At 44.3% G+C, this 26,099-nt stretch overlaps 2 protein-coding genes across 4 annotated transcripts in view; one reads left to right on the forward strand and one right to left on the reverse strand.

The window, feature by feature from the left end:
• Positions 1-26,099, reverse strand: part of CMSS1 (cms1 ribosomal small subunit homolog) — a 229,646-nt gene that overhangs the window by 169,404 nt on the left and 34,143 nt on the right.
• Positions 1-26,099, forward strand: part of FILIP1L (filamin A interacting protein 1 like) — a 191,620-nt gene that overhangs the window by 134,177 nt on the left and 31,344 nt on the right. The window contains exon 1 of one of the 3 annotated variants that reach the window (XM_029578536.1): positions 20,297-20,420. The exons of the other annotated variants lie outside the window; for them this stretch is intronic. The gene's annotated coding sequence lies outside the window, so the exon portion shown is untranslated. Of the gene's footprint in view, positions 1-20,296; positions 20,421-26,099 lie in introns of those variants that run through there. 3 annotated transcript variants of the gene reach the window in all.

Raw genomic sequence — 26,099 nt, forward strand, 5'->3', positions numbered from 1 at the left:
AGCTATTAACCGCCGAGTCCTGCAACAAAGGAAGTGAGCTAATGCTTTTGGACACTTCTTTTTGACTAGACACTTGGCTGGCAACATAACATAATAAAGACATAGGGAAGTTGAACTATTAAAAACGTATGTTTCACAGAAAGAAAGAAGGGTAATATCCAAGGCAACACGGGCTGACAGATTTTCGTTTTTCTCAACAACGATGAGCAGTTTCAAAGCCAAAATCATCAGTATTCTCCTTGTTAAGTATTACACGGCATCTTCCCTCAATGACGACAGCATACAGAAGTTTTTTTGTTTTGTTTTATTTTTTTAGCAGGGTCGAACCTCCGAAAATATGAGTCGCGCTGTTGCTGTAGGAAGAGACTGCCACAACAGGCCTGCACTGCAGCCTCTCCATAAGTTATTTAAGAATGCTCCCGACAGGCCCTTAACCAAAAAAAGAGCTTCCTTCCGAGTTTAGAAAATTAAGAAACGCTCATTTGTCCATTGGACCAATAAGGTAAATTCTTACACAGAAATCTTACAACAAAACCAAAAGGTTAGTGGGGAATAAAACATGCTCAGGCTCTCAGTTGGGTGTGGGCCCAATTTTCAACGGAATCTCAGCAAATCCGGTTTGTCAACCTTTCCAGATGTCAGGCCTTTGACCAGTTCTTCCAGGCCAGTGTATTTTTGGTTATCTGCAGTTCTGCTACTACTGTTGAACATGTAAGCAGCAGTACAAGGTGTACTAGGGCTTGTACATAAGAGACAGTCCCTTCTATGTAGAGTTTACAGTCTAGTCAAGACAGACAAGACAAATCAGCTAGAATTTGAAACATCTGTATTTTATCTGCTGTAAACTGCTTTGGATAATCTCTTGGGACTGATAAAGCAGGTACAGACATAATAGGTAGATAAACTGGAAGATTATGGTATACTATAACAGCAGCACTTTAGAATAGGGAATGATGGCCCGGATAGTACAGTCTAGCATCGTCCTAAGTTTGAAGAAAATATATGGTACTGTTTAATCATAATGTTAAAAGCAAATTAAAAAAACTACAACTTCATCTCTCTTTTATGGATCTACTTCCCAATTTATGTTTCAATCCTCTGAATAATTTGAAAGTAGGGAACAAGTTTTTGGAAACAAAATGTTCATTTACTTCTTCATAAGTCTGTTTAAGTATTAAAAACCATTAAATATCCAACCATGATATACGGAACACATTTCAGAAGGATGGCCACTTTTTGCAGGAAGTAGCTATTGAGTTGAAGGTCTTTTGCTTCACCATGGAGGGCTGAAGCCCAGTGTTTTCTAGGCATTAAAGACTCATCTAATGACAGGTGCTTTGATGCATGTAACCCCTTTGCAGTTCCATACTGAACACGTAATTTCCTGTACATTGCTTTTCAGGACAGAATTCTAATGCCTTACTGAGGACTAAGCAATCAATGGCTTTTCTTTTGGCATTCTTATGTTTTGGATACAGGCTGAGAAAAAGATGTGTTAGTTTGCATGCACGTCTGTGTTCATTTTTGGAATAGACCCAGGACTGGATGCCAATGCAGTTCTTCTCTGGGAAAAATGGAGATTAATGTGACCGTGTTTTTAAGCTATTACCTCTCGCCATCTAGAAATGCAGCTTTCCTGGACAGAAAAATGAGGACAACAAATGGAGAATTAGGTAAAATCTTAAAACACAATATTCAGATTCCAGCTGAAGTAAGTTTAAAATATTTTGGCTGTAACAAAACTACAGCCTCCACTACATTTATGGCATCCAGGTGCCTGAAAGATGGTCATTTCCTTATTAGGTCACCTCTTACAGCAGAAATAGCTGTGAGAAACAAAGCGTGCTGAAGACCAAACCTCTAACCAGATCATCATATAAAAATTCCTCAATAAATCTGTTCAGATGGCCCATGGAATGTTATTGTAGCCACTGGGCCAAGATGGAATGCTCTAGAGAGAAGCGACCGCCTGTGAATTAGGGCCCAGGAGGTAGTGTCCCACAGAGGGTGCCATGAGCATGCTCCAGGGCAGGGGTGGGCAAGTCCGGTCCTCGAGGGCTGCAAACCAGTCGGGTTTTCAGGATATCCTTAATGAATATGCATGAGAGAGACCTGCATACACACTGCCTCAGTTGTATGCAAATCTATTTCATGCATATTCATTAGGGGTATCCTGAAAACCCAACTGGTTTGCAGCCCTCGAGGACCGGACTTGCCCACCCCTGCTCTAGGGGAAGCATATTGGGTACCAAGAGATGATGTGCTGAAGAACAGCAAGCTGCAGGAGCAGAGAGACAGTGTTGGAGGAGCCCTAATAAAGAGAAAAAAATGCCAGCTCCTGGTGAAACTCTAGTTCATAGGAGGTTTCTGGAGCCCAACAGTCGAGTGTTCCCACCCAAGTGAAACAAGATACAACCTTTGGACCATAATTAACAAATAGAGAATCTATTTTCTACTAAATGTGGAAGCAAAAGGATTCACTGGGTGATACCACTCATTAGAAACTTGAGTAAGTCAACCAATTCCTTGGGGAAAATGGGGAGAAGCAACAGGCTTTAAAATCCAGGCTACTTCTCCAAGCAGTTTATCAGAAGCTGGAGTAAAATTTTTCTAAGTGAAGTGAGAATCAGGAATCCTTTGCTCCAAGGGAAAGCCAAGAACAGAGAAGCCCTAGAAGGAGTGGGTTTGGTGAGATCTCATGGAGGCTGAGAGAAGCAGAACACGTTGAAATTCTTGCTATGAGCTAATGGTCTTGATTGCCAGCATTCACCTTTGGCCTTTGAATGCTTTCCCTATGATCCATTACACCAGCAGATCGACTCACCCTCCCCTCCCCATTGGTTTTTATATGCTGAATTGGAACAAACAGGCATTTTAACCTATTACTTTCTCGGCACACACAAGGCATGGCCAACCCATTATCTGAGCTTTACATTCCAGTTGACAATTCATTTCTTAAAATAAATTCAAGCCTTCGTTACTATTCTCATCTTCAGAACACTAACTATAGCTCTCTCTCCCTCCTGGGCATCTTGCTTGTCACGTTACCTCACTTACCAGTGCTACTCCCTAACCTGTATTGCTTGCACATATGGGTCAAGAACAGTTAAAAAAAAATAATGAAGTCAGGCATTGCTTCCCTTTTCTCAAGTTACATATCTGTCAGCACTCGAGGTGCTGTGTTACTTCATGGACAGATTCAAAATTTTAAATCTTCCTAAAAAAGAGGCCAGTTTCTTATTGGAGAAATTTGGAAGGGTTTTGATGTTCAGTTTTGCCCAGGGCATAATTTGGGCAGATGCTGACATCATTCCAAAAATGTGCATACACTGAGCTTGCACAGTCAGAGGGCGTTTCATCCTTGGCTTTGTCTGGGTTACTAATGCCATTTGTCTTTGGGTAAACAACTCTTGCTTGCCCTGTTAATAAACTGCCTCCCAGATGTTATTATGCCTTGTGAGAACTCAAACTGATTCTTTCCCTTGCTGGTTAAGCCATCCTAACTCCGATAGTACCTGTCCGATTCTGTCCAGATTGGAATGTCATCCAAACAGGGCTACATAAATCGGCCCCTCTGCATTCTCATTAGCCATCATACACACCAGGTGATAACTAATCAAAATGAAAGGGAGGGCAAGGTGGCCTCTCAATAGTGGGCATTTAACATAAAGCCACCTTACCACTTTCCTCTGACACAGTTGTAGGAACACGAAGGTAAGCTTCTTTCAGGGCTACTGACCTAGCATGAGTGCTAAAATGACTGAAGTGCTCGTAGCTTGCATGGCTTTTGAAACTTTATAACTGGACAAAGTTTTCTCTAGAATGATAAGAGCATTGGAGGACACCCCTCTGAACCATGTTTGGTGAGGGATAATGAATGTTTCTTATTTACCCTTTTGAGAACGTGTTTCTTTTTTTTTTTTTTGAGAACGTGTTTCTTTTTTTTTTTTAAGTGTATTAAGATGTGATATGGAGAGAGGGAAGTAACCTATTATGTAGCATCCACGTGTCTTTTTTCCTGAAAGTGCCAATGATTCAATAGCAGAGTGACTCTTCCGCAGGAGGTGGATATCTTGAGTGGAAACAAAATTGGCAGGACAATAAATTCCAGCCTCATCCTTGAAACAAACTGACTCACCTTTGCATTTCACTTGTAGCACATCCGAGTTATGTGCATAGTAATTGTAGGGGACTGGGGCGGGGGTATCAAAGATCTGTAAGACAATGTGGGCAGTGGCACCACATGCCAGCTTCTGGTGTGGGCAAGAGTCACCAAGGCAAAAAATGCTCCTTAACTTAGGGCATACAATATTTTATTTCGTTTGGATAAATCTGCCAAATTCCTACTAGCTCAAAGTAGATCACAGAAAAAATTAAGCATTCAACAATAAACCAACACATACAATAAGTTTACCAAGCTGCAAATAAAATAAACACAGACCACTTAAAATTGGTCAAGTACCTTTACATCAACCATAAATCTGTGAAAATAGCCAAGTTTCTTTAGGGGGGAATAATAAATAACTGATTTTCTCTCGAACCTCATCTGGAATTGTATTTCAAAACATGGGTCAAAACAGTCAAATGTACTATTTCTGGTTGAAACCAGCCTTGCTAATCCCATATTGTTAGAAGAGAACCAACCAGTCCAAGAGGTTCTCCTGAGTTATAGTTCCATGCTTTCACCTCTAAATGATAAAAAAAAACCCTGCTTTCATTTTGAAGCTTTTTCAGAGGAACTTATTGCTTAAAACAAAAACAAATAAGAAAAGCACTACAGAGAAATTTTTACAAAGTTTTTTTTTTCTTATAATACTAATTTCCTGGGACTCCTGTTATCCATCTACCTGTGCAGTCTGCAGTACTCAAAGTGACCACAAGATGTCAGTATCATCTATTATTTTAATAGGATTCCGCCACCTTTAGGCCAGTGCTGATGCTGCAGCTGATAAAGTGATTTTTCCCAATTTTTTAACTAGATCCCTAAGTTTTCTGGAAAAATATTATCCCAGTTTCTAAGTTTTATATAGATCTACCTGTCCTGAAAATGTGGTTGCTGTACTTTGAATTGTTTGGGAGATAACTATAGGTATACAACTCTGGGTTCTACATTCTGGGTCACTACCTGGGTGCCATTGTGGTTAATATGTTGAAATTAGCAGCTCGGTGTGTGGCAGCAGTCAAAAAGCAAACAGAATCTTAGGAATTATTCAGAAAGGAATGGAGAATGATAAAGGAGAACTAGAAAAGTTGCAGAGGACAGCAACAAAAATAGTGTGGTCCCCTTATGAAGAAAGGCTAAATAGGTTAGGGCTCTTCAGCTTGGAGAAGAGATGACAGAGGTGAAATGTTAAAGGTTTATAAAATCATGAGAAACAGGTAAATCGGGAACATTTATTTATCTTTTCAGACGGTACTAAGACATTCCATGAAACTAACAAGCAGCACATTTAAAACAAATTGGAGATAGTATTTTTCATTCAACACACAATCAAGCTGTGGAAATCGTTGCCAGAGGATATGGTCAAGGCATCTAGCATAGCTGCATGGGATTTGGACATTTTCTGAAAAAAAAAACAAACAACAAAAAAAACATTAGCAGCCAAGTAGGCTTGAGAAAGCCACCACTAATCTCTGGGAGTGACAGCAAGGAATGGATCCATCCCCTTGTGATCTGCCAGGTAATTCCTAGTAACGTGAATGTGCCACTGCCGGAGACAGGATGCTCGGCTCAATGGATCTTTAATCTGACCAAAAAAAAAATGGCACATCTTACGTTCTTGTGCTTTTATATGCACACAAACAGACAAGGCAAAAACATAAACCAATTTGTTTTAGGAAAAAGTGCCAAATAAATAGCTTTCACAAAAAGCATAGAACTGATGTAACCAGCATAAAACCATTAGACCAATGACTAAGTGAAGTAGAAAATACTTGGGTCTGGAAGAACAGACACCACTCTGAGCAGCTCAGTGTTGGATATCAACCATTGGGGTGCAAGAAATGTCTGAAAACAGGACAGAACAAACATGTGGCTGACGAAAGGTGGCTCTGCACCTCAAAGACTGCACATTCCATCTGAAAACACAGGGTGGAGGTCATTTTCCAAAGGATTTACATGCGTAAAGCACATTTCCAGTTAAGTTATTTCCCCCCCTCCCCTCCCCGAGGAACCACAAGTTCAGTGGTTAGTGGCTGCCGGACAGACTCTGCAGGGGGGGGGGCTAGGGCACGTAAAATCGCCTGCGCTCTGCTTTAAATTCCCACTCTGCGTTTAAACGGGATGCAGCACTACGTCGTACGACTGCGCACCTTCAGCGAGCATTTCAGTATAGCTGGCTTTCTGATTTTAAGTTTCTGTAGTGCCAAGTGCTGCGTGAAGATGGGATCTGGCTCCAGGGAAGCAGAGGAAACTCCAACCAGAACACAATAAAAGCCAGAATCTCTTCCACCATAGCTGGTAACAGAACCTAACAGAACATTGTTTTGTTTTTTTTAAATCTCACTGAAAAACGTTTTTTCTTTGCTCAAGCTCTATACAGTAACGTGTGATAACAGATTACATCTGGCACGCACAGATGTAATCTGCCAGCACTTTACTATGCATTACTGAATAGCTGGGGTTGAGTGGCATTTACAATTTTCGGTTCAATGCAGATGCTAGTTTCTGTTGGAGGATATACGATCTGCTTTCCCGCCGAGGCTGTGGATGGCTTTGCGTCAACAAATTAAACAATTTATAGGCACAGTAAATCAGGCTCACAACATGAAGAGGATGTCCAAAAAAATGCTCTAAAAATATTAAAGCTAGCCGGAAAAGCAAAAATCGGCGCCATTTGTTATGTTGAAGGGTTGCTGAGCAGATGCAAAAGGAATTTGTATGAGGGAACATGAACCATGTATTTAGAAAACAAGGCAAAAGTTATTTTGGTTCTTATTACGGGGGGAAAAAACAAAGAGACCTGGATGCAACCTCTTGCCATTTAGGGGGCTAATTTTAGTATGGGACGGGCAGGTTCAAAGCCAATTGTCTGCAGACTTTACGCCAGTTTTCATAGGCAAAGTATGCTCGGAAATTTCCTTTGAATTACTCCACCACAACTACCCGCACCCGCTAATTTGTGCAGGCAGATTTTCGAAATGCTTTTGAAAATACAAAAGTATGCGTATAAGTGCAACACCCCCTTCTGCCGGGAACCCCTTTTGTCACTGCGGGTAAGGTCATATGCAGACAGGCCCTGCAAGCGTCCTTTTACCCGCACGTAGGCAGTGTTGTAAAAGCCCAGTTTTACCAAGTTGCTTTCAGGATTCCCAGCCCTGAATTAACAGAGTACTAGAACAGCACAAGGTAACTTATGAAAACAGTCAGGCATTACAGCAGAAAGTTAAGTGTGAAGAGAAATATGCACAGCAACATCTTTTACTGCTTATTGTGGTTGACTGATTTTATTGGTTTGTGATTTGAGCTCATGAATTGTAATTTTATTTTGTTATTGATGGTTTCATGTTTTTTGTTGGTTTTGTAGTATTATGATTTTATTGTATCACACCCAACAGCAAAGCTTTTTTATGCTGTTCATGCCTGCCTTGGATGGATATTTCTGGAAAAGCAGCCTACAAATGAATAAATGGGGCTTTGAATTTCCACAGGGAACCTGGTTCTTTTCATTGCAAATGAGAAATTACTACTTACCTGATAATTTCCTTTTCTTTAGGATGGTCAGATGAATCCAGAACCAGTGGGTTATGCACCTCTACCAGCAGATGGAGATGGAGCAAACTGACATCACAGAATATATATATATATATATATATATATATATATATATATACATACATACACACTCCTGCAGTGACATCAACCTGCCAGTATTCTCTTCAAAAGCAACTGTGGACAGACTAGCAAAAACTAGATTAAAAACAGATAACCATTTCAATACTCAGCCAACAGAAAACACTGAGCTCAGACAAGAAATATATTAACACTGGTTTAGGGACTGGATTAACACTTACCAGTAATCCCCATAACATGTAGCTATACAGGAGGACCATAGCACAATCATTCGGCAGCCAAGGATGGGAAGCTGGATTCATCTGACCATCCTAAAGAAAAGGAAATTATCAGGTAAGTAGTAATTTCTCATTTCGTAGCATCTGCTCAAATAAATCCAGAACCAGTGGGATGTACCCAAGCTACTCCCAAATAAGGGAGGAGGCTGTCTGCGGTCCCATCAAAACCATACGTGCAAAGGCGGTGTCCTCCCGGGCCTGCACATCCAGACAATAATACCTGGAAAAGGTGTGTAAGGAGGACCACGTTGCAGCTCGGCAAATTTGACGGGAAACAACACTATAATTTCTGCCCATGACATTGCCTAAGCCCTAGTGGAATGAGCCCTAATCTGAGTAGGCAACAGCTTTTCAGCAGCCACATACTCGGCCGTGACTACCTCTTTATTCCAGCAAGCTATTGTAGCCCGTGAAGCCAGCTCACCCTGTTTACCTCCACCATGAAGGACAAACTGGCGATCCATCTTTCAGAAAGGTTTAGAAGCCTCTAGATACTTCAGGACATATCTCCTGACATCCAAGGGACGCAACAGGCAGTATTCCTCCGCATCTCTTTCCTTATCCAAGGACAGTAAGGAAATGGACTGATTCAAGTGAAGATCTGAGACCACTTTAGGCAAGAAAGAAGGAACAGTACACTGCTGATCAGTCCTGGAGTCCCATGAAGGAACGGTTCCGGACAAGACAAGGCCTATAGCTCGGAAATTCAACGTGCAGAACATATCACCACCAGAAACATCATTTTCAAGGTCAGTAAGCACAAGGAAAGGGAGTGTATCGGTCGAAATGTTGGGTCCACCAAAAAATCCAAAACCAGATTAAAACTCCACAAGGGTAACGATAACAGGAAGGGAGGACTAAGATGTTTCACTCCCCTCAGGAAACGGATCACATAAGGATAAGACGATAAGGATTCACCATTCACCTGACCTCTGAAACAGGCAAGAGCTGCTACCTGTACCTTCAAGGAATTAAGGGCCAACCCTTTATTCAACCCATCCTGCAAAAATTCCAAAAATGACTGGGATCCTTACTGAACGAGAAACAACTCCCCGATCCTCATACCAAGCCTCAAACACTCGCCAAATCCATACATACGTCAAGGAAGTGGAGAATTTTTGTGCTCATAACAAAGAGGCAACACCGCAGTAGAATATCCATGCTTCAACAAGCAAGCCCTCTCAAGGGCCATACCATAATACAAAACTGAGCTGGATCTTCATGAAGGACAGGTCCCTGCTTCAACAGATTCCTGTGTGCCGGAAGACGAAGGGGGGATTCTACCAGGAGTCTTCGCAGATCTGCATACCATGGTCTCCTGGGCCAATCTGGTGCCACTCAAAGCACCATCCCCCTATGGTCTTTGACCCTCCGAACTATTCTGCCCAACAGGGGCCACAGAGGAAAGACATACAGCAGTTTGTCCTTTGGCCAGACCTGCATGAGAGCATCAATAACCAAGGACTTTGGATCTCTCTTGCGACTGAAAAATCGAGGAACCTTCGTATTGTGAGAAGTTGCCAGCAGGTCTAGGAACGGAAGGCCCCAGCGATCCACTATCAGCTGAAACACCTTGTCCAACAATACCCATTATCCTTGGTCCAGACTCTCCCTGCTGAGAAAGTCTACTCTTAAATTGTCTTTCTGCAATGTGCGAGGCCGAGATCTCCTGGAGATGCTCTTCCGCCCATTCCATAAGTTGGTCTATTTCCCGCAACACTTATTGTATCTTGGTTCCTCCCTGCCAATTGATGTAAGCCACCGTTGTTGCATTGTCCAACATTACTTGGACCGCTTGACCCTGCAGTCTGCTGCTGAACTGCAATCATGCCAACCGGACCACCTGGGCTTCCAGACGATTGATGTTGCAGAGAGGCTCTTCTATATTCCAGCTTCCTCGTGCCGTTAGTTCCTGACAGTGAGCTCCCCAACCCTGGAGGCTCGCATCTGTTGTGAGTATAAACCAGTCTGGCAATGTCATGGAAACTCCCTTTGTCAGATGATCCACTGAAGGTGAGAGCAGACTTCCACTGGCAAGTGGAGCCGAATCGAATACACCTGAGACTGCAGGTTCGAGTGAGACAGCACGGAGCGCTGAAGAGTATGCATATGCGCCCTCGCCCACGGCCCAACTTCCAGGGTTGCCGCCATCAAACCAAGTACCTGTAGATAGAACCACACCGTTGGGCGTTTAGTGTTCACAAAGAGATGCACCTGTGCCATCAGCGTCTGAATACGATCTTCCGGCAGGAAGCTTTGCCCTGCCAATGACTGGGATGGCTGAACACTGCTCTTGGCTAGGTTCACCACCCAACCGAGCTCCTGCAACAGGGAGATCAACTTGCGGGTCACCAGCTGACTCTCTTCCAGAGACTTGGCTCAAATCAGCCAGTCGTCCAAATACGGGTGTACTAGAATTATATCCTTTCCCCATCTCCTGTTCCCGAGGGTGGGTCGGCAAAAAGAGGCTCGGGAGGATCCATTACCCGAGCCCACCCCTCACTTGGGCTGTCTGGGATGAAAGGACTAAGACCTGCCAAAAGACAGAGTCCTCTGAAAGGCTGTCCCTCTGTAGGGATAAAACAGTTTGTAACCTCTGAGATGACCCCTCATACCAAACAAGCGCAGCAACTGCTTCTTATCCTCCGGCAACTGAGGAACCGGGGATTCGCCCACTTACTGGCCAGTTTCTCCAACTTGCTCCCAAACAAGAGCGAGCCTTTAAAAGGCAATTTTGTAAGATTAGCTTTGGAAGTCGCGTCGACCAACCAATTCTGCAGCCATAACTGACGCCTGGCCGCTATTACCGAAGCCACTCCTCTGGCTGAGGCGTACACCAAATTGCAGCCCGCATCTGCTGAACAGGTGATAGTGGGTTCCATAACTGCTCTGGAATTCACTCCAGAATCAATCTCCTGAGAGAGAAGCAAACAAGAGCAAGCCACCAGGGAACAACAGGAAGCTATCTGCAATGTCAGGCCACTGCTTCAAATGCTTGATTAAGGATGGCCTCAATCCTCCTATCATACACATCCTTCAAGGCCGTTCCTCCCTCCACAGGAACAGTCATCCACTTAGAGATGGGTCAGACAAGCGCATCCACTTTTGGAAAAATGCACTCTCTCACCACTGGATCCAGGGAGTACAGGGCCTCCAAGGTCCAATCTCCTTTGAAATTTGCCTCCGGAACATCCCACTAAAGATCAATTAATTCTTGAATGGCCTCCATAACCAGGAAAAAACAAGAGGCTTTACGTAATGAAACCAAAATGGGATTTTTCTTTGGCTCAAACATGGAATCTGCCCCAGGTACTCCCAGCATCTTCAACATCTGGGAAATCAGGGCCAGCAGTTAATCTTTATAAAAGAACCACAACATAGTCCTATACAGTTCCAGTCCTGGAAGAATTTCCCCATCCTCCAGAGTCAAGATCTGTCTTATCGGTGCCATCCAGATTCCTGTCTGGAATACCCGCAGCTAACCAAGGTGTACTTCAGCACTTAAACCTAGTACTGGAAGAGGGAGAGTCCTCTGCCTGAAGATTCGACTTGACAGGATTGGACGTGGCTGTGGACTGTGCCTGAAGAAAGGATTGCAGTCCTTGAAAAAATTCTACCCAAGAAAAGGCAGAAGCGTCCATGATGCAGCCCTACTGAAAGAGGGCGAAACTCGGCTGGAGTCGGGCTCTATTGCGTATATTTGCACACAATAAACCTCTACAAGATCGGACATTTGGTTGCTTATTGTGTACTGTTGCTCTCACGGCTTTATTAAGCAAACATCCTTAAGCAGGCCATCGTCAAGCTGGGAAGAACCAGGCTTAGTAAAATCTGACGAAGATAATTCTCCCTGAGCCTCTAAGCAGCACTGACACATGTTAGAGGGCACTCCAAGCCGAGATGCCTGAATATGACAGGCAGCACAGAGAGAAAGGCGCTTAGGTTTCTTAATCACTGGTGCCATTAGACCATTAGAACGCTTAACAGGTGACTGAAGATTTGCATCCAGCCGAGTTTGCACTGAAAAAATTTAGATGCACCAATTTTATGCACACAAATTTTAAGTGCTCCAAAGGCTATGCACCACAAAACTAAGCACACTGTCACTGCGCCAAACAGATATACAAACAGATATAGACACTGAGCGCACAACAAATATATGTTAGAATATGTTCACAGGCAGCGCTCCCAAAGAAACTGGGCACATAATTTGGACGCACAGCTGGATGCACCTATGCACACCAACAGTCCTGTAGAGGGCAGCCGAATGCGCAGAAAAGCACGCGAAAATGCTGTCACGGCTTACCACACGGCGTACAGAAAGAAGCCTAACACAGAGCCTAGCCCACCCAGGTTGCTCAAACCGCCAGGCTGCCCAGTTCCCCTAATCTCAACGGGAGCGGGAAAGAACATCGGAACAGCACCGAGCATGGAGACCGAAGGAAGTTCTACAACAACCCCTCTACTCTGACTTTTTTTTTTTCCAAAAACTTATCTGACCTCAGCCTTCCTGCTGAGTACAGAGACAGTCTCCGGCTGGGGGGGGGGGGGGGGGGGGGGAAGAGGGCATAAACCATCACCGCTGCGCTCGGCTTCCTGCATCCGCTGCTTTTCAGCTGTTTAATGCAGCTAGGTCCACGCCAGCTAAAGAACCAGCTACCAGACCAAGGCACTCATCTGTGGGAAATGACCTCAGAAATTCTCAACTGGGGGAGGACCATTAGGTATCACCACAAGAGAGTGGGACAATCCAAATCTCCAATTAATTCTCCTCTAAACTGAAGCAATCCCCAGTAGGGATATGCACATCCACCATCTGCTGGAGATGGAGAATACTGGCAGGATGATGTCACTGCAGGGGTATATATATATTGTGATGTCAGCTTTGCTCCATCTCCATAACCCACTGGTTCTGACCAGACGCTAAGAAATATTTGATTGAGTATTTAGCTGATGCCTTTTCATTGGTAGCTCTGGGCCGTCACATTCAGGCACAGTGACTAGATGGGTTTCATCTAATTTCAACATCAGGGACTGAAGTTGTGCACCCCCATTCGAGGGAAGCTTAGCATACAATAAAGAGGTGTTACTAGCATTACATAGTCAAAATGAAATACGGTGTGTGTTTTCAAACGTAAAATAAATAAAACTAAAAACTTGGAACTGCTGGTCATAGCCCTAGTGAAAGAAAATCTGAAGGGGGAAGAAAGGGTTCTGAAAAATAACAAAGAAATTTACAAAGAATAGGCAAAACTTCACAGGCATAACCGGGCCTCAACGCCATGAAGGGATTTTATACACCCCGAGAGCTTGTCAGCAGACAGAGACCCTAAAGTCCCTATAGTGTGCCCACTTTATTTCCTGGGACAGTGCTGTACCCCAGCTGATCTCTGGTTTTCTCGGCACTTTCCGATGTCAGTGCTCAGTCATGTTAAGCATTGCCGGCCAGATTCAGAGGCATAATCACATCGTGTCCGCTCAGCTGTCTTCAAGCCTTCAGTATGGGTCATATCTAGCTGGTCAGCCAACTGACAACAACTGTCCTATGCAGAGGAGGGTCTCTCTCTGCCCAGGTAGCGCTCACAGACTATTAGTTACCCAACTGAGATGTGCAAACCTCACCAGTGCTACCTCTTTAAGCCAAGTTGTTAGTTTGCCATCAGAGGATCCGTTATAGCAGAATACGAGTGTTATGACTTTGAGAGACAAGATTTCAGCTTATTGTAAAGAGGCATCACCGATTCCTCATGCCCGTTTATAGAGAGCAATTTGCAAAGCGTTTTACCCATGCTAATTGGCTGCCAGATAACCTCCCTCTCTCAATGTGGGAGGCTCAAAGCCTGCCAGTTCTTCCACATCACGGGGACCTTTTGCTGCATTGAGAGGTGTTGCTCCCGTGGTCATTTAGACCCAGGGAGGAAAAATATGCATGTAAATGGCATTTTCAAATCCACACACACTTTTATTTTCCAGGAAATATCCCACCCGTGCAGCGAGTACAAATTACCACCCGCACTCTGTGCCCACGGCAAGGGTGAAAGCGAAAGCCCCTGCTTGCTTTTCTTTTGAAAACTGGTACAGAGCCCACGAGTAAAAACATACGTGCCAATAGTGCATCGATGCGAGCAATCAGAATATCAACCCCGCCCCCCCTGTATATTCTAAGAAAGGTCAAAGAATCCATCTGGCTCTGAAATTCTTATTCCCTTTGCAAAATATCTGATTAGACTCAGAACATTTCTGTATTGACATCTATTGCATGTATCCCCTTAATAAACACTGGCACTGCATAGTGAATGAAAACTCCATACAAATGCGCTAATATCCATATTATATATAGAGAGAGAGGGAGAGATTGTGATAACTATAACACACACACATATATATATATATATGTAGAAATTAATTGTAGATAAAACCTGCCAGGCCTCCGTACTCTACCCATTTTCCTCTCCTGCTGCCAGAAAGCATACCCGACCTTTGCATTGCTAGCACCGAGGATCTACTGCTGCTCCTGTCCCCATGCCTTTCTGAATTCTTAAACCATTTTTGCCAATCACCATTTCTGTAAAGAAATAGTACCTTATGTTACTCCTAAATTTTTGCTCCCCTGTCTCACTCTGTAATATCGTGCTCACAGACAGATTAGACTTTATGGGTAAAATAAGGAATCTGTCTAACATGGACATTGCCTGTTGTTCCTTTTAGGTCATGTTTCCATTACTTCTAGCATAAGTGTGGGTGCAATACAGAAACACAAAGTGACAATCTGTAAAAAGTCAAGAGCCAGTGATGACCGCTCTCTCCTCCAGGCTCAGAAGAGGAGATCCCTAGTCTCTGATCCTCTCTCCTCTAGACCCAGTGAGGAGGGAGACCAGCGCCAGCAAGGACTTTCTCCCCTCCAGGACTAGGGGAAGGGATCCCAAATGGCCACAACTGTTTTCTTCTCCAGGAATCCTCAAACTGGTGGCAATTTGCCTGTTCTCCCCTCTGCTCTGGGCCCAGGGGAAGAGATCCCTAGATCTTAGGGGATGAAATTACTGGCCGCTGACTGCAATAGCCGTTTTCACCTTTTCTTTTTACTATGTTTTGTTTTGTTTTTTAAATTTTGCAACTCCCCCCTAAAAAAAAAACCAACAACAACACTATACTACAAACATAAAACTACTAAACATAATAAACAGCAGCAAATAAAGACCAAAAACACCCCATCTGGTCTGCCAAGCTGCACTTACCCAAAGTAGATCAAATTCCTCCATGGGACCCAACCGCCAATCCAGATGTGTCCCCCTTTAGGGTTGCAGCTGCCGCTCCATGCAGGTTTCTCCAAGCCTCCCAGGAAGTACCATCCAGCCGCATCACTGCTGCCCTGGGCTGCAACCGCTCAGTGAAGGCTGCCTAGTGCCCTCATTAAGGTTCTCTTGCCAGAGGGGATCCTCTGTGTTTATCCCATACTTTTTTTGAAGTCTGTCACTGTCTTTATCATCGCTACCTCTCTTCCAGGAGGGCATTTCAGGCAATCGCCACCCTCTCTTGATGAAAAAAAAAAAACCTCCTGACATTGTTCCTGAGTCGTCATCCCCCTTGGAGCTTCATATTGTGACCCCCTCATTCTACAGTTTCCTTTCCACTGAAAAAGCTTGGCTTCCTGTACATTAATACCTTTTGGGTGTTTCAATGTCCGTGTCACATTCCCCCCTGTCCCGTCTCTCTCTTCCATGCTGTACATATTATGTTCCTTCAGTCTCATTTCATAGGGCTTTGGTACAAACCCTGCACCACTCTCTGGACCACCTCTAGCCTCTCTATTGCCTTTCTGAGATACGGCCTCCAAAACCTGAACACAGTACACCAGCTAAGCTCCCTCCAACGCCCTATGAAGAGGCATTATTACATCTCGTTTCCCCCTGTGCATCCAAGCATCCTCCCGGCTCTGGCCACCATCTTATCACACGGTTTTGCTCCCTTGGAGTTAACAATCAGGTTGGAAGGGATGCCTTTTTATTGGACTCCAGATGTCTGTAAACGGTTTTCGAATGCTGTGTGCCATTCAGTGGGTTAGCCTGGCTTTTATAGCTATGCATCTAAATAGCCTAACTCGCACTGGGTTTTGTTTTTTTTTGTTCACTTCCAACAACATCAAGGCCAGACTTGCAAGAACCAATCTCCACTTCACCAGGATCATGCACCTTTGTCTGTGTATCTGGGGGGGGGGGGGGGGGGGGTTTCAGTTTCTAATACAAGCTAATCCCTAAGATCTCTGTGCTTTATCCTGGCTGCTGAGTCTTGTAAGGACATCAACTGCTGAAAACCATCATCAGTTGCTAAGGAAACCGTTCTGGTTAGTGAAGTAAACTTTACTTTTAATAACATGCTTTTCTCTTTCCTGTCTTTATTCTGTTACAGCAGGGTTTCCAAACCTTAAAGAAAGAATTAAGTTGCTGTTTAGTGCCCTTCATTCCTGGCGGTCGGCTCTGGTTAAATATCGACAGATTCCAAATACCTCTGCTAAATAATGGATCGCGAGCGATGCCAAACCCAGGCCTGTTACTGAGAAAGCGAGGCTATAGCATTCAGACAGGAGGCATTTTACTGCTTTTATATCAGTGTCCATGGACGTAACGTTGAGCTCCGGAGCTCTACCAGCGCCTTCAGCACCCTTGTAACTTGGGCTCAAAGCGAATCTTTCAAGTCAGGGCTTGGCCAATGAGAACTTTGTGCGGCTCTTCTGCCCTCCCTGAGGAGCTCTTTGTCAGACAGTGGAATGAACTAAACTGTGAAATGGCACGAGAGAGAGAGAAAGGGAAACAAGGAAATCAAAATAGGATCTCAAGCACTTCATGAGGTTCAGTGAGAGAGAGTAGAAGTAGATCCTTCTGCTTACAAGCTGCACGTTTTCAGCACTGCTGAGGCCCTTTAAAGGCAGGTGAACTCAGGGCAGGATCTTGGCGGTCCCGGAGGTTTTGCAACTTTGATCGATGCAGAGGATCCTTAGTTGCAGAGGAGGGAAGGGGTGCGATATCAGTGGCATGGATGATGGGAAGCTGGGACTCATTACTTTCTTCTGTCCCTCTCCTTAGTGCCCGGCAGCTTTACCCTGCTCCTTCGGGCCTCCAGCTTCAGCCAGTTTTGTGGAAATCAAGGCGGTGGGGGGGGGGGGGGGGGGGGAAGAGATGGGCCTTTTGCGAGGATCAGAGCTCCGTGGTGGGGGGGCGTAGGTGGCAAGAAGAAGGGAAAAGGTACTCTGGGACCTGCTTATTTACACATTTATAGACGGAGCAAAGAGTTTTTAATTTAATCCTGGTTTCTACTGGGAGCCGGTGCAGTTTATATAAGATAGGCTTTACGTGGTTTCTACTGGGAGCCGGTGCAGTTTATATAAGATAGGCTTTACGTGGTTTCTACTGGGAGCCGGTGCAGTTTATATAAGATAGGCTTTACGTGGTTTCTACTGGGAGCCGGTGCAGTTTATATAAGATAGGCTTTACGTGGTTTCTACTGGGAGCCGGTGCAGTTTATATAAGATAGGCTTTACGTGGTTTATTGCTATGGCGCCTACCAAGATCCTGGCTGCAATATTTTGCAAGAGTTTGAGGCGTTTCATACTGTGCTGGGAAATACCATTCAGCAGAGTGTTACAATAGTAAATCCAACTGCTTATTAACACGTGAATTACAGTGGCTAGATTGTGTTGATCAAGATAAGTTGCATAACTGGCAAATCTGGCATAGCTACATGACTGAAGCTCTTACTGCCTTAGCAATGAGACAGAAGAACATAATTGCATAGTTCTGCTATTTGTCCCTTTGCACAGACAAAGAAACTTGTAACAGAAACAGCCCACAGGAAAAATGAAAATGCATTTTAAATGTTCTTTTTATGATTACTTAAAATATCTGCTTTAGTGTTTTGTTTTGTTTTTTACTATTTGTGTACATTTTACTCCAGTTACAAAATAACATTACTTGTCCTAATTTCTATTACATCTGCGCACACAGAGTGCAATTCTGGTTTATTTTATTTCTATAATTACTTGCCTTCCCAGAAAGTTCAAGGCGAGGTACAAGATAAAGCCAGGCCAGTGAGGATGTAGAAGTTGTACAAGGAGACACAGTGACATGGGCACAGAAGGGAATTGCGTCAGATTATTAAGGCCACAGACCCCTCTATGCTGCATCGTCTGCGCTCACTTCAAAATTATCAAAATTCACCATGCACCCAGCAGGATGTGGAAAGCCCCCATGACAAACTGCAACTCCGAGCCTGTGACTCTAAACACAACCAGACTCACTGCTAATGTCTTAATTTGCTGATCACCTCCTTTAGCAAAAAGTTAATGACATTAAGAAAACAGGAAAAATGAAGCAGGCCAGCATGCCAAGTTCTGCTGCATGAAACACGTTTTATCTTGCAAGAGAAACAAACGCACATAAGCGCATTGTGTTTAATGCAACAGCTTTCACCTTGGACACAGGCCTGGATTTACTCACCAGATCTGTGATTCTTTCCCTCCTGCTGCTGCTGTTTTTTTCACCCCCATAGTCCTCCATTCCTGCCCCTGCCCCAGACTTCTGATCCCTTCCCTCTCACTGCAGGCCTCTGGCTCCAGCAACACAAGGGAACTGAGTCAGACCACACTCACAGGCATTACTGTGACCCAGGCCCCTCTGGGCTTCAATGTGGGAGATAGGTCTGTGACAGGGGTGGTTCCGGGGATGGGGGGGAGTGGGGGAGTAGGAGGGGCGAGGGGCAAGGGCCCCCCCCCCCCAATCTGACTGGTTGGAGGGAATGGCACTTGGAGCTTGGCCACCCTGAAATTCACCGTGACCCATCTATGCCCCCCCCAAACAAACGTTTCTGGAGTGCCGCTGGTTCTGTGAATGTGGTGTTATGGACTGATATGGTCCCAACACTCACTGCCTTCTGATGACAGTGTTGCTGGGGCGAAGGTAGGGGAAGAAAATTAAGATCGGCTGCCAGAGGAAGGGGGCAGGGGAAATCAGATCAGAGGTCCAAGGGTAATGGGTTGGGAATCAGATAGGATGTCCACAGCCAGGGGAGAAGGGGGAAACTGAAACAGAGATCTGGGGTAGAGGGGGATATTGTATCGGAAGTCCGTGCCCGGAGGACAAATCAGATCAGATGTCTAGAGGAGGGATGGGGGAAAAATGGATCAAAGATTCAGAGAAAGGGACGAGGAATCAGATCAGATGTTGGGGGGGAGGGGGGGGGAAGAGTCAAAATCCATCACTGCTTGCACATAAAATATTTTCTTGATTCAAGGAGTAATAGATATTCTGGGCAGCTAAATATCTGAAATTAAACAGAATTTCTTTTCCCAGCTTTATAATAAATCTAGAACTAATCTTAGCTATGTCTTGTGTTAAATAAGCATTTTGTAAGGCCTTTGGAGGGCATTCAAGTAAGCCACAAAGCCACTAAAACTCTAGTGATGCAAATACTGTAACCCGAGCAAACCCACAGCCAGACTGGCAATTACAGCTACAAGATGATTTTATTTGGGTAAAAAAAAGAAAAAAACAAAGAATATTTTTCCTCTCCACGTCACAAAATATCTTTAGGCTTGGATGGTTTTTTTTTTTTTGTTGTATTTGTTTTATTTTTGCTGTTTAACTAACAAGGCAGGACAATAAGTCTGGTTTCTTTACTGCCCTTTCCAGCTAAATTAAATCTCTCAAGTTTCTTCATCCCTTAGCTGGAGCAACACAAACAAGGAAAAAGAAAAAGGGTTCTGTTGGGGAAAAGAGAAAAAAAATCAGATTTCATCTGGCCTTCCCATCATCACTTGAAGAATTGTTTTACAGTTACATCACTAGGAAATAAAACACTATCCCCTGAGGCCTTACCTCACTTCTACAAAAGTAACTGGGATAAAAGTTTGAAGAAGACATCACTCTCTACCGCTTGCAAGCTTAAAAATCAAGCTTGGCGTTAAAAAAAAAAAAACTTAAGAGGAAAAAAAACAACATCCTACAAGTGCTGCAAAACCATGCTAGGAAACAAACAAACCAAAAAAAAAGGTGAAGAACCCGGTCCGCTAATAACTTTATCATGAATGGCAAGCAGGAGCTGCTGCAATCTAAGCCTTGCGCAAATGCCAGAGCCCCCCCCAGTGACTGCGGCTGCCGCGCGCCGGGCAAGCCCCGGACGAGCCTGCACAGTGCATGGCTCCTTATAAGGCGCGTCCGTGACGTCACGCTCCAGAGGCTCTTCGCCGCGCTCCCTGCCTCTTCTTTCATTGTTCGGGGCTCCCGCTGAAATGCTCACATCGCCGGCCCTGCGCGTGCAGCCGCGGCCGGACCAGGCGAGCCACGAGCCCTGCCGCTAAGGTAAGGGGAAGGAGGGGAGGGGGGTGGCAGTTTTCATTTTCAGAAGTATTAACAAACTTGCTCAGTTAGCATAATGGGGTGCGTTTGAATAGCTGCTATGTAGAAAGGGGGCACTTTTAAAACACACACACACACATATATATATATTTTGAACATTATGACCACGTTCGCACACATCCATCAGCTGGACTGAATGGGCTCCTGGTTCTTTGACAGTCTGGAGGAGAATCTGGCTGTAAAAGTGAAGAAAACACAGCGCCGGCAATCAGCCTGCAATCTCTTGGAGTCGGGCACATGACATTTTGCAAAATAGAATTGAACCCAACCGTCTCTGACACGTAGGCTTTGCAAAGCATCTTTAAGGCAACTGGGACGAGAACCTGGAATTTGTTTTCATAGGGAGGACCTGGCGGATGCGAAACGAAAAGCAAGTTAATGAAACTTGCAGTTCAGTATCCCTGCTTTTCCTTCCTCCAGATAAGAATGGCCATGGCAACCTCTTCAATACAGGGGGACGCTAATAATTAACCCGCTCCATCTAACGCGCGCTGTTCCGTGACAGGAGCGCGTGCCCCTGCAGTGAATGCAGACTCCCCACTTTCAAGACCATCAGGTCAAAGTTTGGCGGAGCTGCATTCCCCCCCCCTGCGCCTATGGGACGTTCGTCCCGTTGGCCTTTCCCGCGGGAACCGCAGCGACCCGATCCAGGCGTCGGGACTCAGGCAAAACCCAGACTGGGAGCTCCTGGCTGGGACGCCCCTCTCCGCTCGTGCAGTGCTAGAGGTGCAGCAGGGATGCGACGACTCGAGCAACAATCCCCCCCGAGTCAACCTGGGAACCACGCGGCTGCTGCGGATTATTCGGGCGACTTCGCTGCTCCCTAATCTATAGTGACAGGTCCGAGCAAGAAAGCGCGTGGTTTATGGTGTGCGGGGAGATCCGGAGGTCTGCGCCTTCCCGCCTCCGCTGCAGACCCCCCCCCCCCAATCCAGCTCGGTGAACGCCCACTGGGGCAGCTGCAAAAAGTACACGCGAGGTTTCTCTGAACGTGGCTTTGCCTTAACCCTCCGCGAACATGCTGTGGGCTTTGATGTCATTTCACGTGCGATGATTTATAGCGGGATCATCGGGGACCCCGCTCAGATCCGACTCAGGACCATAACGTTTCAGGATATGTACATTTGCATGCCATAAGCTGATGATCCGGTCTGCCCTATAACCGACTGGGAAACGTTTGGCTTTGTCTTTAAGCAAGAGGTTATTCTGCTCTTGTGGATCAAAGGGAGGTGAGGGAAAGCAGAAACGACATGTTTTCAGCTATGCCCAAAGCAGTACCATAAACTGCGGCTTGCCTGCTACAAATCCTGACATCAAGTAAGGCCCTAACAGCTCTGCTTCCCCCTAGTCCGGAAACGATTTATTCTTCTAAAGGCCAAACTGCTTAAACTCCATTTAGAACCGTTCTGTTTTCAGTTCATAAACTGGCTTCCATTTAATCGGTTTAACAGCCCTCAATCTCTGTCCACATTTCTTTCAAACTTTATTACAGCTGCCAAAAAAGTGAGTGCTAGATGTACAGTAAGGAGCAACATCCCCTGCTCTTTGCCTGCCATAGATCTGGCAGGAGTAGCACAGATCTGCCTGTTATCTGGTGGAAATTGCTTCCTTTGTTGGTGATACACCGAGATATATTTTCTCCTCTCCCTAACATTTTTAAGGTTTGGCACCACTTTTTGGAATAGAAAAATTCCATCACAGGACCTGCCATCTGGAACGCCATGCCTCCGGACCTCAGGCAGGAACCCTGTCTACTAACTTTCAAAAAGAAACTAAAGACATGGCTGTTCTGCCGAGCCTTCCCAGCCACTAGCCCAACAGCCTGATTTAAAATTTTCATTTCGTTTATGTAAATAAACATATCGCTTAGTAAATAAGCCCGATTTAGAATTATCGTATCACTTATGTAAATTAACAAACGCTGTTCTTGCCTACAAGTCATCATGAGGCCCCTGCCTCCCTCCCATATTCCATTGTATATAGTAATTTATTGTTTATAGTAATTTATCTTTCGTTCTCCCCTTCTTTTTTTCCTTCTCCCAGTTAAGGCAACCTTGTTATAATGTAACTTTTATGCTCCCTCAAAATGTTCACTTGTTGAAATGTTGGTTATAATTCTGCTTAGTTCGATGTAAACCGAGTTGATTTGATCTGTTCAAGAAAGTCGGTATATAAAAGCCTTAAATAAATAAATAAAATAAATAGAAAGATGTTTGTACATCATTTATTACAATCTCTCTGTTATAAAGGGGGAAAAAAGGGCCTTTCTGAATCTGGTCTTGGGTTCTGCCAGCTCTATTTTAGCTTTCAGTGCTGGGGCGTGATGCCCACATGGGGACCAGCATGGCAGCACTCCACCTTTCCTTCCTTCATGAGGCTGAGAGAGGTTAAACCTTCTCAAAGCACCTTTTAAACACTAATAGCTCTTAAGACCCAATGCTGACACTTCTGACCATTTGTCTGTTAACCCCACAATGCCTAATTTTGTGTGTTCAGCTGAGCTTTCAACATACTACTCTCAAAGCTGCACCCCAACAACTGCTGGTCTGAAGCAAATAGCGACTAGACATACGTGGTTGAGGAGATGCAGCTCTGAGGACCATCGGAAGGGGGGGGGGGGGGGCGCTAGTGGAAGAAGTGGCTTCCGAAAATCCCAGCAGGTTAAACTCGCTGGCTTTCAGTTTCTGGATAACCAATCAAGGTTTATTCCAAAATAAGTCATTCTGCATGCAGTGTGCTGTGAATCCCAGAACAGCAATACAAAGCGGATTCACTTCTGTTTTATGGACGTCAGAATTCAGTTTTATGGATCTTTCCTCTGCCACGCTTAAAAGGACACTTATCTGGGATCCATTAATGAACATACATCCTCATTCAGCAGAGTATTTTACAGAGCCGCGTGATTCTCTCTCAGGGCCAGCACACTGCATCTGAGTGGGAAAGCACAATCAGATTAATGTCGAATCCAATGCGATTAAGTTACACTCTTAAAGGCAATAGGAAAATTATTCTACTTGTAAATGCCCTTCTGTTTTTGACCTTTCAGGGGCATCTTGACTTTTGCTATGCTTTGATTTTGGCTGCAAAGCCAGCTTCTGTATGCTACTTGCTCTCCATGCTCCTCTGGTTCAGTCTCCTTCTGCTGCTGGTTTGTTCCCCCAGACATCAGCTGATAAGAATGGGCTGTGCTGTTTTAGCTTCCCACCTGGTTCTCCACTACATAAGCAGTTTAAAAAAAAAAAAAAACAGAGGTCCCTGAGAGAGTGAGTGAAGAAAGAATGAACTGCTCAGAAAAAAATGGGTAAAAATGAGTAGAGTAAGTTGATTTAATTATTAGTTTTGGGGAAAAACCCTATTAAAGCACATTAGGAACTGGGATACCCCAGAAAAGATTTAAAAATAAATAAAAGGACATTTATAAGTGGGACTGTTTTTCCTTAGCACCATTTATTGTGACATTTATAGAGTGTCCTTAACTAGGGAAGTGTACAACATTATTAGCACACTGGGCCTGATTTACTAAATGTTTTTTTCCCCCCCAGACACAGAATAGGAGGAAAGCCTCAACGAACTGGGCTCCCAGACAAAATGTAATTGAGAGCAACAGAGAATCAATGACCAGCCATTTAGTCATAGTGACCTATGGAAAGATGCAAACCAGCTTCTCAGAATCTTAAATAGCAAAACTCGTAAAACGCAGTTCCATAACAACTTTAAGCCATGTCACAGGGCAGAGTCACTGACCGCATGAGCACAAAAGTTTGTTACTGCCTTTAAATACTTATTGCATAACATGACCAGGACTTATTCTAAGGCAGATTTTTTTTGCAGTGCAGTCTTAGAACAAGCTTACACCTCCAAACATTTTAACCCAAGTCCATTTTTATATTCACAAACAGATACGCATAGTTTACATCAGGGTGTGACGAACCCAGCCTGGTCAGGTTTTTCGGATATCCACTATCAGCATGCAAGTTAAGAGCATAGAAGGTTCCAGAGAACAAATTGGTGAAACTAATTGCTCTGAGCCCAAGCCAGTGTCTGTCAGCAGAGAGAGGCCAAGATTTCCTCATTGCTTAGATTAAATCATGCATCTCCCAGATTACTGCGAATCTCCAAGTCTCCTTTTTAATGGTAGCCTGAATGATGACTTTCTAAATGTCCTTGGAAGGTCATGTAAAGTCCCCACATCATGCCTAATACCATATGTGAGTTCAGAATCTGAAAGGGCCCGATTCAATAAGCAGGCCCTTGGTCTTGCACAAAAGACCAGAAACCACAATGAATACTAGCAGATGAGAACATATCATGGAGGTTTTTTTTTAATGCTGGCACAAGTCTAAGGAGCAGCTACCATTGACAGCAATGGAGCATTCATAATTTTACAAAATTTTAAAACTGCCACATGATTATTACTTAATTTACTAATTAAAATCCTGTTTTATATTATAATACAAAAAATAGTTTCTTATAGCTATAGTGCATTCCCTCTAGCTTTATATATAACTATATCCCCATCTCTCTCTCTCTATATATATATATATATATATATATATAAATATATATAAAAAGGCTTGTGTCGGTGGTTGGTTGGTCACACTGTCATATCTGTCTGTGGCCACCAGATGGTGCCTGGTGGAAGGTGCACTGTGTAAAGACAATATGCTCTGTCTGCAAAGCCCTGTCTCAAAGACACATATGCACAGAGGCAGACCCACACCTGCACACACCTGCACACTGGGTTCAAAAAAGGTTTGGATAAGTTCTTGGAGGAGAAGTCCATTAATGGCTATTAATCAATTATACTTAGGGAATAGCCACTGCTATTAATTGCATCAGTAGCATGGGTTCTTCTTAGTGTTTGGGTAATTGCCAGGTTCTTGTGGCCTGGTTTTTGGCCTCTGTTGGAAACAGGATGCTGGGCTTGATGGACCCTTGGTCTGTCCCAGCATGGCATGTTCTTATGTTCCAAACACGCACACAGGCTGTTATTGAGCACAGAACCCGAGCAATGCCGAGTATTGTTTGGTAATATGCTTTGTCAGGCAGCTGCTGGGACGTATATACGCATCACATCTTCCCCGGGTTTCATAAGAAGGAGGAGTGTGCATGCGCGCTGGCACATGCATGCTTACTCCACCATCCAATAGCAGAAATTGCACCTTCAGGTGCCCCACGTTGCCAACTCTTTTGGGAATCAATGGGGTGTGCATCATCAACCAACTGGTTCCTTCTTGTAGTCACCATGTTCTAACATTGCAGGGTGTGGAAAAGTGAGCACGTGTGCATGGATATTTTTAACATAGCTTGCAAGGCATATTGAAAACAATCTTGGGATCCTTTTTGCACAGAAAATAGACAATATATAGCGGGGAGCGAAGGAACTAGTGTTTTAAGTAACTAGACATTCCCACTTGGGAACTAACGGAGGTACGCAGATCCAAGCATCAATACGCCTTGGACCCCCCGACACATCCTGAAATGATGATCTCAGAAACCTTCTTCCCACTGGAAAGCAGGCTAAAAACGGTTTCTTCAAGAGACCATACCACACCAACCAAGCATGCGAACAAAGAGAAATTAGCAGTTCACCTCCATTCTTTTTAATGAATGCCTTTCCTT

This window comes from Rhinatrema bivittatum, chromosome 15 (assembly GCF_901001135.1).
Source record: "Rhinatrema bivittatum chromosome 15, aRhiBiv1.1, whole genome shotgun sequence".
NCBI classification, from domain to species: Eukaryota; Metazoa; Chordata; class Amphibia; order Gymnophiona; family Rhinatrematidae; genus Rhinatrema; species Rhinatrema bivittatum.